The following is a 12,999-nucleotide window of genomic DNA, read 5'->3' as shown; positions in this document are numbered from 1 at the left end:
TCTAGGCAGCAATTGCCTCAAAAGAGGCAGGATCCTGGGAAGTTTTCTATACCTTGTACCATAGGCACCATGACCTTCAAGAAGGCCTTGTGTGACTTAGGGTCAAGTGTAAACCTCATGCCCCTCTCTATAATGGAGAAATTAGGGATCTTTGAGGTGCAAGCTGCAAAAATCTCACTAGAGATGGCAGACAACTCAAGAAAACAAGCCTATGGACTTGTAGAGGATGTTTTGGTTAAGGTTGAAGACCATTACATCCCTACTGATTTCATAGTCCTGGAGACTGGGAAGTGCATGGATGAATCCATCATCCTTGGCAGACCCTTCCTAGCCACAGCAAGGGCTGTGATTGATGTTGATAGAGGAGAGTTGATCATTCAAGTGAATGACGAATCCTTGGTGTTTAAGGCCCAAGGATATCCCTCTGTCATCATGGAGAGGAAGCATGAAGAGCTTCTCTCAAAACAGAGCCAAACAGAGCCCCCACAGTCAAACTCTAAGTTTGGTGTTGGGAGGCCACAACCAAACTCTAAGTTTGGTGTTGAACCCCCACATTCAAACTCTAAGTTTGGTGTTGGGAGGTTCCAACACGGTTCTGAGCATTTCTGAGGCTCCATGAGAGCCCTCTGTCAAGCTAATGACATTAAAGAAGCGCTTGTTGGGAGGCAACCCAATGTTTTATATTTAACTATTTTCTTTTGTTATTTTATCTTCTTTGTAGGTTGATGATCATAAGAAGTCACAAAAACAATGAAAAAAGCAAAAACAGAATGAAAAACAGGAAGAAAAATAGCACACCCTGGAGGAAGATGCTGCTGGCGTTCAAACGCCAGTAAGCCTAGCAGTTGGGCGTTTAACGCCCAGTCTGGCACCCTTCTGGGCGTTTAACGCCAGAAAGGGGCACCAGACTGGCGTTAAACGCCAGAAAAGGGCAAGATGCTGGCGTTAAACGCCAGAAATGGGCACCAGCCCGGCGTTTAACGCCAGAAATGGCTCAAAACGTGAATTTTGATGCCATTTGGTGCAGGGATGACTTTTCCTTGACACCACAGGATCTGTGGACCCCACAGGATCCCCACCTACCCCACCATCACTCTCTCTCTTCTTCCCCCATTCACCAATCACCTCAACACCTCTTCCCCAAAAACCCTTCACCTATCAAATCCCATCTTTCTCTTCACCACTCACATCCATCCTTCATAAATCCCCACCAACCTCACCCTTCAAATTCAAACCACTTTCCCTCCCAAACCCACCCATAATGGCCGAACCTTCACCCCCTCTCTCCTATATATACCCTTCTTCAACCCTTCATTTTCACACAACCTAAACACCACTTCTCCCCCTCTTTGGCCGAACACACCACCATCTCCCTCTTCCTCATTTCTTCTTCTTCTACTCTCTTCTTTTTTCTTTTGCTCGAGGACGAGCAAACATTTTAAGTTTGGTGTGGTAAAAGCGTTGCTTTTTCGTTTTTCCATAACCATTATGGCATCCAAGGCCGGAGAAACCTCTAGAAAGAGGAAAGGGAAGGCAAAAGCTTCCACCTCCGAGTCATGGGAGATGGATAGGTTCATCTCAAGGGTGCATCAAGACCACTTCTATGAAGTTGTGGCCTTGAAGAAGGTGATCCCCGAGGTCCCCTTTTCACTCAAAAAGGGTGAATATCCGGAGATCCGACATGAGATTCAAAGAAGAGGTTGGGAAGTTCTTACCAACCCCATTCAACAAGTCGGGATCTTGATGGTTCAAGAGTTCTATGCCAATGCATGGATCACCAAGAACCATGACCAAAGTGTGAACCCGAATCCAAAGAATTATCTCACTATGGTTCGGGGGAAATACTTGGATTTTAGTCCGGAGAGTGTGAGGGTGGCGTTCAACTTGCCTATGATGCAAGGAGATGAGCATCCTTACACTAGAAGGGTCAACTTTGATCAAAGGTTGGACCAAGTCCTCACAGTCATATGTGAAGAGGGCGCACAATGGAAGCAAGATTCAAGAGGAAAGCCGGTCCAATTGAGAAGGCATGACCTCAAGCCCGTGGCTAGAGGATGGTTAGAGTTCATACAACGCTCAATCATTCCCACTAGCAACCGGTCCGAAGTTACCATAGACCGGGCTATCATGATCCACAGCATCATGATTGGAGAAGAAATAGAGGTTCATGAGGTTATAGCCCAAGAACTCTATAAGGTGGCGGACAAGACCTCCACCTTGGCAAGGTTAGCCTTTCCTCATCTCATTTGTCACCTCTGTTATTCAGTTGGAGTTGACATAGAGGGAGACACTCCCATTGATGAGGACAAGCCCATCACCAAGAAAAGGATGGAGTACACTAGAGATCCCACTCATCATGAGATCCCTGAGATTCCTCAAGGGATGAATTTTCCTCCACAAAACTATTGGGAGCAACTAAACACCTCCCTAGGAGAATTGAGTTCCAACATGGGACAACTAAGGGTGGAGCATCAAGAACACTCCATCATCCTTCATGAAATTAGAGAAGATCAAAGAATCATGAGGGAGGAGCAACAAAGACAAGGAAGAGACATTGAGGAGCTCAAGCACTCCATAGGATCTTCAAGAGCAAGAAAGAGCCGCCATCACTAAGGTGGACCCGTTCTTTGATTTCCTTGTTATTTGTTCTTCTGTTTTTCGAATTTTTAGTGCTTATGTTTATCCATGTTTGTGTCTTGTGATCATTAGTGTCTTAGTGTCTATGCCTTAAAGTTATGAATGTCCTATGAATCCATCACCTTTCTTGAATAAAAATGTGCTTAATTGAAAAAGGAAGAATTGCATGAATTGTGAATTTTATAACAGTTTAATTATTTTGATGTGGTGGCAATGTTTTTGTTCTCTGAATGTATGCTTAAACAGTGCATATGTATCTTGAATTTGTGGTTCATGAATGTTGGCTCTTGAAAGAATGATGAAAAAGGAGACATGTTACTGAGGATCTGAAAAATCATAAAAATGATTCTTGAAGCAAGAAAAAGCATTTCCATTCGAAAAAAAAAACCGAAAAAAAAGAGAGAAAAAGAAAAACGAAAAAAAGAGAGAAATAAGAGTTGTGATCCAAGGCAAATAAGAGTGTGCTTAAGAACCCTGGACACCTCTAATTGGGGACTTTAGCAAAGCTGAGTCACAATCTGAAAAGGTTCACCCAATTATGTGTCTGTGGCATGTATGTATCCGGTGGTAATACTGGAAGACAGAGTGCTTTGGGCCACAGCCAAGACTCAATAAGTAGCTATGTTCAAGAATCATCATACTTTACTAGGAGAATCATTAACACTATCTGGATTCTAAGTTCCTAAAGAATCCAACCATTCTGAATTTCAAAGGATAGAGTGAGATGCCAAAACTATTCAGAGGCAAAAAGCTAAAAGCCCCGCTCATCTGATTAATACTGATCTTCACAGATGTTTTTGGAATTCATTGCATATTCTCTTCTTTTTATCTTATTTGATTTTTAGTTGCTTGGGGACAAGCAACAATTTAAGTTTGGTGTTGTGATGAGCGGATAATTTGTATACTTTTTGGCATTGTTTTTAGTATGTTTTTGGTATGATATAGTTAGTTTTTAGTATATTTTTATTAGATTTTAGTTAAAATTCACTTTTCTGTACTTTACTATGAGTTTGTGTGTTTTTCTGTGATTTCAGGTATTTTCTGGCTGAAATTGAGGGACCTGAGCAAAAATCTGATTCAGAGACTGAAAAGGACTGCAGATGCTGTTGGATTCTGACCTCCCTGCACTCGAAGTGGATTTTCTGGAGCTACAAAAGCCCAATTGGCGCGCTCTTAACGGCGTTGGAAAGTAGACATCCTGGGCTTTCCAGCAATATATGATAGTCCATACTTTGCCCAAGATTTGATGGCCCAAACCGGCGTTCAAAGTCACCTCAAGAAATCCCAGCGTTAAACGCTGGAACTGGCACCCAAATGGGAGTTAAACGCCCAAACTGGCACTAAAGCTGGCGTTTAACTCCAAGAAGAGTCTCTGCACGAAATTTGCTTCATTGCTCAGCCCAAGCACACACCAAGTGGGCCCGGAAGAGGATTTTTATGTCATTTACTCATTTCTGTACACCTTAGGCTACTAGTTTTCTATAAGTAGGACCTTTGACTATTGTATTAGAAATCTTTTGATCACTTTAGATCTCTAGATCATCTTTGGACATTTTAGTTCTTAGATCATTGGGAGGCTGGCCATTCGGCCATGCCTAGACCTTATGCTTATGTATTTTCAACGGTGGAGCTTCTACACACCATAGATTAAGGTGTGGAGCTCTGCTGTACCTCGAGTATTAATGCAATTACTATTGTTCTTTCATTCAATTCCGCTTGTTCTTTATCCAAGATATCACTTGTTCTTCATCTTGATGAAGGTGATGATTGACACTCATCATCATTCTCACCCATGAACAAAGTGACTGACAACCACTCTTGTTCTACAAGCAACTAAGGCCATGGTGAATATCTCTTGGATTCCTGATTGCACGATGCATGGTTGATCGCCTGACAACCGAGTGCTCGCCTGACAAACGAGCCAACCATTCCGTGAGATCAGAGTCTTCGTGGTATAGGCAAGAACTGATGGCGGCATTCAAGAGAATCCGGAAGGTCTAACCTTGTCTGTGGTATTCTGAGTAGGATTCAATGACTGAATGACTGTGACGTGCTTCAAACTCCTGAGGGCAGGGCGTTAGTGACAGACGCAAAAGAATCACTGGATTCTATTCCGGCCTGATTGAGAATCGACAGATGAATTCCGCTATGCTGTGACAGAGCATATGCAAATCGCTTTCACTGAGAGGATGGGAGGTAGCCACTGACAACGGTGAAACCCTTGCTTAAGCTTGCCATGGAAAGGAGTAAGAAGGATTGGATGAAGACAGTAGGAAAGCAGAGAGACGGAAGGGAAGGCATCTTCATGCGCTTATCTGAAGTTCCTACCAATGAATTACATAAGTATCTCTATCTTTACCTTTGTGTTATTTTCGTTCATCACCATTACCATTTGAGTTTGCCTGACTAAGATTTACAAGATGACCATAGCTTGCTTCAATACTAACAATCTCCGTGGGATCGACCCTTACTCACGTAAGGTTTATTACTTGGACGACCCAGTGCACTTGCTGGTTAGTTGTGCGAAGTTGTGTAATGCCATGGTATTGAGCTACCACGTTTTTGGAGCCATTACCGGGGATTATGAGAGTTGTGAAAAAGTATTGTTCACAATTTCGCGCACCATAGACCCTTCAGTTCTATGTTTGGTTCCTCTAGTTGATAAAGTTTATATAGAGGAGTTCTGTAGGCATCATAGGATTTGTGGTTCTAGAAAGGATGAAGTAAAATATGAGACAGTAGCCCCTGACCCTGAAGATCGAGTTTGTTTGAGGCGAGTTAATGAATAAAAAACACATTTTTTCTTTATGTATGACTGGTGCACGAAATTGTGATCTCTTCTTTTCACAACTCAAATAATCCCCGGTGATGAATCCAAAAACTTGGTGTTCACTACCATGGCATAGACACAACTTCGCACAACTAACCAGCAAGTGTACTGGGTCGTCCAAGTAATAAACCTTACGCGAGTAAGGGTCGATCCCACAGAGATTGTTGGTATGAAGCAAGCTATGGTCACCTTGTAAATCTTAGTCAGGCAAACTCAAATGGTTATGAATGATGAATAAAACATAAAAGTAAAGATAGAGATACTTATGTAATTCATTGGTGGGAATTTCAGATAAGCGTATGGAGATGCTTTGTCCCTTCCGTCTCTCTGCTTTCCTACTGTCTTCATCCAATCCTTCTTACTCCTTTCCATGGCAAGCTGTATGTAGGGTTTCACCGTTGTCAGTGGCTACCTCCCATCCTCTCAGTGAAAATGTTCAACGCACCCTGTCACGGCACGGCTATTCAGCTGTCGGTTCTCGATCATGTCGGAATAGAATCCAGCGATTCTTTTGCGTCTGTCACTAACGCCCCACAATCGCGAGTTTGAAGCTCGTCACAGTCATTCAATCATTGAATCCTACTCAGAATACCACAGACAAGGTTTAGACCTTCCGGATTTTCTTGAATGCCGCCATCAATTCTAGCTTATACCACGAAGATTCCGGTTAAAGAATCCAAGAGATATCCACCCAATCTAAGGTAGAACGGAGGTGGTTGTCAGGCACACGTTCATAGGTGAGAATGATGATGAGTGTCACGGATCATCACATTCATCAAGTTGAAGAACAAGTGATATCTTGGAACAAGAACAAGCTGAATTGAATAGAAGAACAATAGTAATTGCATTAATACTCGAGGTACAGCAGAGCTCCACACCTTAATCTATGGTGTGTAGAAACTCCACCGTTGAAAATACATAAGAACAAGGTCTAGGCATGGCCGTGAGGCCAGCCTCCCAATGATCTAAGAACTAGACATCCAAAGATGATCCTAAGATCGAAAATGATCAAAAGATTCACAATACAATAGTAAAAGGTCCTACTTATAGAGAATTAGTAGCCTAGGGTTTACAGAGATGAGTAAATGACATAAAAATCCACTTCCAGGCCCACTTGGTGTGTGCTTGGGCTGAGCATTGAAGTATTTTCGTGTAGAGACTTCTCTTGGAGTTAAACGCCAGCATTTGTGCCAGTTTGGGCATTTAACTCCCATTCTTGTGCCAGTTCCGGCGTTTAACGCCGGGCATTCTTGAGCTGATTTGGAACGCCGGTTTGGGCCATCAAATCTCGGGCAAATTATGGACTATTATATATTTCTAGAAAGCCCAGGATGTCTACTTTCCAACGCCATTGAGAGCGCGCCAATTGAGCTTCTTTAACTCCAGAAAATCCACTTCGAGTGCAGGGAGGTCAGAATCCAACAGCATCTGCCGTCCTTTTCAGCCTCTGAATCAAATTTTTGCTCAGATCCCTCAATTTCAGCCAGAAAATACCTGAAATCACAGAAAAACACACAAACTCATAGTAAAGTCTAGAAAAGTGAATTTTAACTAAAAACTAATAAAAATATACTAAAAACTAACCAGAACATACTAAAAACATACTAAAAACAATGCCAAAAAGCGTACAAATTATCTGCTCATCACAACACCAAACTTAAATTGTTGCTTGTCCCCAAGCAACTGAAAATCAAATAAGATAAAAAGAAGAGAATATACAATGAATTCCAAAAACATCTATGAAGATAAGTATTAATTAAATGAGCGGGGCTTTTAGCTTTTTGCCTCTGAACAGTTTTGGCATCTTACTCTATCCTTTGAAATTCAGAATGATTGGCTTCTTTAGGAACTCAGAATCCAGATAGTGTTATTGATTCTCCTAGTTAAGTATGATGATTCTTGAACACAGCTACTTATTGAGTCTTGGCCGTGGCCCAAAGCACTTTGTCTTCCAGTATTACCACCGGATACATACATGCCACAGACACATAATTGGGTGAACCTTTTCAGATTGTGACTCAGCTTTGCTAGAGTCCCCAATTAGAGGTGTCCAGGGTTCTTAAGCACACTCTCTTTGCCTTGGATCACAACTTTATTTCTTTCTTCTCTTTTTTTCTTTTTTTTTTTTGAATTCACTGCTTTTTCTTGCTTCAAGAATCATTTTTTATGATTTTTCAGATCCTCAGTAACATGTCTCCTTTTTCATCATTCTTTCAAGAGCCAGCATTCATGAACAACAAATTCAAAAGACATATGCACTGTTTAAGCATACATTCAGAGAACAAAAGTATTGCCACCACATCAAAATAATTAATCTGTTATAAAATTCAAAATTCATGCAATTCTTCTCCTTTTCAATTAAAGAACATTTTTCATTCAAGAAAGGTGATGGATTCATAGGACATTCATAACTTTAAGGCATAGACACTAAGACACTAATGATCACAAGACACGAACATAGATAAACATAAGCATAATTTTCGAAAAAAACAGGAAAATAAGGAACAAGGAGATTAAAGAACGGGTCCACCTCAGTGATGGCGGCTTGTTCTTCCTCTTGAAGATCTTATGGAGTGCTTGAGCTCCTCAATGTCACTTCCTTGCCTTTGTTGCTCCTCTCTCATGATTCTTTGATCTTCTCTAATTTCATGGAGGAGAATGGAATGTTCTTGATGCTCCACCCTTAGTTGTCTCATGTTGGAACTCAATTCTCCTAGGGAGGTGTTCAGTTGCTCCCAATAGTTTTGTGGAGGAAAGTGCATCCCTTGAGGCATCTCAGGGATTTGATGATGAGAGGGGTCTCTTGTTTGCTCCATCCTCTTCTTAGTGATGGGTTTGTCCTCATCAATGGGGATGTCTCCCTCTATGTCAACTCCAACTGAATAACAGAGGTGACAAATGAGATGAGGAAAGGCTAACCTTGCCAAGGTAGTGGACTTGTCCGCCACCTTATAAAGTTCTTGGGCTATAACCTCATGAACTTCTATTTCTTCTCCAATCATGATGCTATGAATCATGATAGCCCGGTCTAAAGTAACTTCGGACCGGTTGCTAGTGGGAATGATTGAGCGATGGATAAACTACAACCATCCCCTAGCCACGGGTTTGAGGTCATGCCTTCTCAGTTGAACCGGCTTCCCTCTTGAATCTCTCTTCCATTGGGCGCCCTCTTCACAAATGACTGTGAGGACTTGGTCCAACCTTTGATCAAAGTTGACTCTTCTAGTGTAAGGATGTTCATCTCCTTGCATCATGGGCAAGTTGAATGCCAACCTTACATTTTTCGGACTAAAATCCAAGTATTTCCCCCGAACCATTGTAAGCCAATTCTTTGGGTCCGGGTTCACACTTTGATCATGGTTCTTGGTGATCCATGCATTGGCATAGAACTCTTGAACCATTAAGATTCTGACTTGTTGAATGGGGTTGGTAAGAACTTCCCAACCTCTTCTTCAGATCTCATGTCGGATCCCCGGATATTCACTCTTTTTGAGTTTAAAAGGGACCTCGGGGATCACCTTCTTCAAGGCCACAACTTCATAGAAGTGGTCTTGATGCACCCTTGAGATGAAACTCTCCATCTTCCATGACTCGGAGGTGAAAGCTTTTGCCTTCCCTTTCCTCTTTCTAGAGGTTTCTCCGGCCTTGGATGCCATAAATGGTTATGGAAAAACAAAAAGCAATGCTTTTACCACACCAAACTTAAAAGGTTTGCTCGTCCTCAAGCAAAAGAAGAAAGAAGTGAGTAGAAGAAGAAGAAATGAAGGAGATGGAGGAGGCTTTGATGTTCGGCCAAAGGGGGAGAAGTAGTGTTTAGGTTGTGTGAAAATGAAGGAGTGAAGAGGGGTTTATATATGGGTGAAGGGAGGGGTAGGGTCGGCTATGGGAAGGTGGGTTTGGGTGGGAAAGTGGTTTGAATTTGAATGGTGAGGTAGGTGGGGTTTTATGAAGGATGGATGTGAGTGGTGAAGAGAAAGATGGGATTTGATAGGTGAGGGGTTTTGGGGAAGAGGTGTTGAGGTGATTGGTGAATGGGTGAAGAAGAGAGAGTGGTGGGGTAGGTAGGGATCCTGTGGGGTCCACAGATCCTGAGGTGTCAAGGAAAAGTCATCCCTGCACCAAGTGGCTAGCAAAATTTCTCTTCATGCCAATTCTGGCGTTAAACGCCGGGCTGGTGCCCATTTCTGGCGTTTAACGCCAAGTTCTTGCCCTTTTCTGACGTTTAACGCCAGTCTGGTGCCCCTTTTTGGCGTTAAACGCCCAGAATGGTGCCAGACTGGGCGTTAAATGCCCATTTACTAGCCTTACTGGCGTTTAAACGCCAGCAAGATCTTCCTCCAGGGTGTGCTATTTTTCTTTCTATTTTCATTATGTTTTTGCTTTTTCAATTGATTTTGTGACTTCTCATGATCATCAACCTACAGAAAACATAAAATAACAAAGGAAAATAGATAAAATATAACATTGGGTTGCCTTCCAACAAGCGCTTCTTTAACGTCAGTAGCTTGACAATGGGCTCTCATGGAGCCTCACAGATACTCAGAGCAATGTTGGAACCTCCCAACACCAAACTTAGAGTTTGAATGTGGGGGTTCAACACCAAACTTAGAATTTGGTTGTGGCCTCCCAACACCAAACTTAAAGTTTGACTGTGGGGCTCTGTTTGACTCTGTTTTGAGAGAAGCTCTTCATGCTTCCTCTCCATGGTGACAGAGGGATATCCTTGAGCCTTAAACACAAAGGATTCTTCATTCACTTGAATGATCAATTCTCCTCTGTCCACCTCAATCACAGCCTTTGCTGTGGCTAGGAAGGGTCTGCCAAGGATGATGGATTCATCCATGCACTTCCCAGTCTCTAGGACTATGAAATCAGCAGGGATGTAATGGTCTTCAATCTTTACCAGAACATCCTCTACAAGTCCATAAGCTTGTTTTCTTGAATTGTCTGCCATCTCTAGTGAGATTTTTGCAGCTTGCACCTCAAAGATCCCTAGCTTCTCCATTACAGAGAGAGGCATGAGGTTTACACTTGACCCTAGGTCACACAAGGCCTTCTTTAAGGGCATGGTGCCTATGGTACAAGGTATTGAAAACTTCCCAGGATCCTGTCTCTTTTGAGGCAGTTTCTACCTAGACAAGTCATCCTGTTCTTTGGTGAGCAAAGGGGGTTCATCCTCCCAAGTCTCATTACCAAATAACTTGTCATTTAGCTGCATGATTGCTCCAAGGTATTTAGAAACTTGCTCTTCAGTGACATACTCATCCTCTTCAGAGGAAGAATACTCATCAGAGCTTATGAATGACAGAAGTAAATCCAATGGGATCTATATGGTCTCAGTGTGAGCCTCAGATTCCCATGATTCCTCATTGGGGTACTCATTGGAGGCCAGTGGACGTCCATTGAGGTCTTCCTCAGTGGCGTTCACTGCCTCTTCCTCCTCTCCAAATTCGTCCATGTTGATGGCCTTGCACTCTCCTTTTGGATTTTCTTCTGTATTGCTTGGAAGAGTACTAGGAGGGAGTTCAGTAATTTTCTTGCTCAGCTGACCCACTTGTGCCTCCAAGTTTCTAATGGAGGACCTTGTTTCAGTCATGAAACTTTGAGTGGTTTTGATTAGATCAGAGACCATGGTTGCTAAGTCAGAGGTGTTCTGCTTAGAACTCTCTGTCTGTTGCTGAGAAGATGATGGAAAAGGCTTGCCATTGCTAAACCTGTTTCGTCCACCATTATTGTTGTTGAAACCTTGTTGATGTCTCTGTTGATCCTTCCATGAGAGATTTGGATGATTTCTCCATGAAGGATTATAGGTGTTTCCATAGGGTTCTCCCATGTAATTCACCTCTTCCATTGAAGGGTTCTCAGGATCATAAGCTTCTTCTTCAGATGAAGCTTCCTTAGTACTGCCTGGTGCATTTTGCATTCCAGACAGACTTTGAGAAATCAAATTGACTTGCTGAGTCAATATCTTATTCTGAGCCAATATGGCATTCAGAGTATCAATCTCAAGAATTCCTCTCTTCTGATTTGTCCCATTGTTCACAGGATTCCTTTTAGAAGTGTAGATGAATTGGTTATTTGCAACCATTTCAATCAGCTCTTGAGCTTCTGTAGGCATCTTCTTCAGATGAAGAGATCCTCCAGCAGAGCTATCCAAAGACATCTTGGACAGTTCAGAAAGACCATCATAGAAAATACCTATGATGATCCATTCAGAAAGCATATCAGAGGGACACTTTCTGATTAATTGTTTGTATCTTTCCCAAGCTTCATAGAGGGATTCTCCTTCCTTCTGTCTGAAGGTTTGGACTTCCACTCTAAGCTTACTCAATTTTTGAGGTGGAAAGAACTTTGCCAAGAAGGCATTGACTAGCTTTTCCCAAGAGTTCAGGCTTTCTTTAGGCTGTGAGTCCAACCATATCCTAGCTCTGTCTCTTACAGCAAAAGGGAATAGCATAGGTCTGTAGACCTCAGGGTCAATCCCCATTAGTCTTGACAGTGTCACAGATTTGCAAGAATTCAGCTAAAAACTGATGAGGATCTTCCAATGGAAGTCCATGAAACTTGCAATTCTGTTGCATTAGAGAAACTAATTGAGGCTTAAGCTCAAAGTTGTTTGCTCCAATGGCAGGGATAGAGATGCTTCTCCCATAGAAGTCGGGAGTAGGTGCAGTAAAGTCACCCAGCACCTTCCTTGCATTATTGGCATTGTTGTTGTTTTCGACTGCCATGGGTTCTTCTTCTTTGAAAATTTCTGTTAGGTCCTCTACAGAGAATTGTGCCTTAGCTTCTCTTAGCTTTCACTTCAAGGTCCTTTCAGGTTCAGGATCAGCCTCAACAAGAATGCTTTTGTCTTTGCTCCTGCTCATATGAAAGAGAAGAGAACAAGAAAATATGGAATCCTCTATGTCACAGTATAGAGATTCCTTGAGGTGTCAGAGGAAAAAAATGGAAGGAAGAGTTAGAAAATTCGAACTTATCAAGAAAGATGGAGTTCGAATTGTGCATTAAGGAATAGTGTTAGTCCATAAATAGAAGGATGTGAGAAGAGGAGAAGAAATTTTTGAAAATAATTTAAAAATATTTTAAAAACATTTGAAAAACTTCAATTGATTTTCAAGAACCAAGATTGAAAAAGAAGTAAAGTGATTTTTGAAAAAGATTTTGAAATTAGAAATCAAAAAGATTTGATTGAAAACTATTTTGAAAAAGATGTGGTTAAGAAGATATGATTGGTTTTAAAAAGATGTGATTGAGAAGATATGATTTGAAAAACATTTTAAAAAGATTTGATTTTAAAAATTAATAACTTGGCTAACAAGAAAAGATATGATTCAAACATTAAACCTTTCTCAACAGAAAAGGCAACATACTTGAAATGTTGAATCAAATCATTAATTGATAGCAAGTATTTTTGAAAATGGAAAGAAATTGATTTTGAAAAAGATTTGATTGAAAAGATTTGATTTGAAAAAGATTTGATTTTGAAAAGATTTTGAAAACTTGAAAAAAATTGCATTAAAAACAAAATC

General features: G+C 41.5%; 1 non-coding gene across 1 annotated transcript; it reads left to right on the top strand.

Annotated features, from left to right (window-relative positions):
• The first annotated feature begins 11,684 nt into the window (after positions 1–11,684).
• Positions 11,685–11,792, top strand: LOC112763390 (small nucleolar RNA R71). Its single transcript, XR_003182868.1, has one exon. It is a non-coding gene; the product is annotated as a small nucleolar RNA R71 (small nucleolar RNA).
• The last annotated feature ends 1,207 nt before the right edge of the window (positions 11,793–12,999 follow it).

This window comes from Arachis hypogaea, chromosome 2 (genome assembly GCF_003086295.3).
Source record: "Arachis hypogaea cultivar Tifrunner chromosome 2, arahy.Tifrunner.gnm2.J5K5, whole genome shotgun sequence".
Classification (NCBI taxonomy): domain Eukaryota; kingdom Viridiplantae; phylum Streptophyta; class Magnoliopsida; order Fabales; family Fabaceae; genus Arachis; species Arachis hypogaea.
Note: the sequence above shows the minus strand (reverse complement) of the source record. Positions and strands in the feature narration are given on the sequence as shown.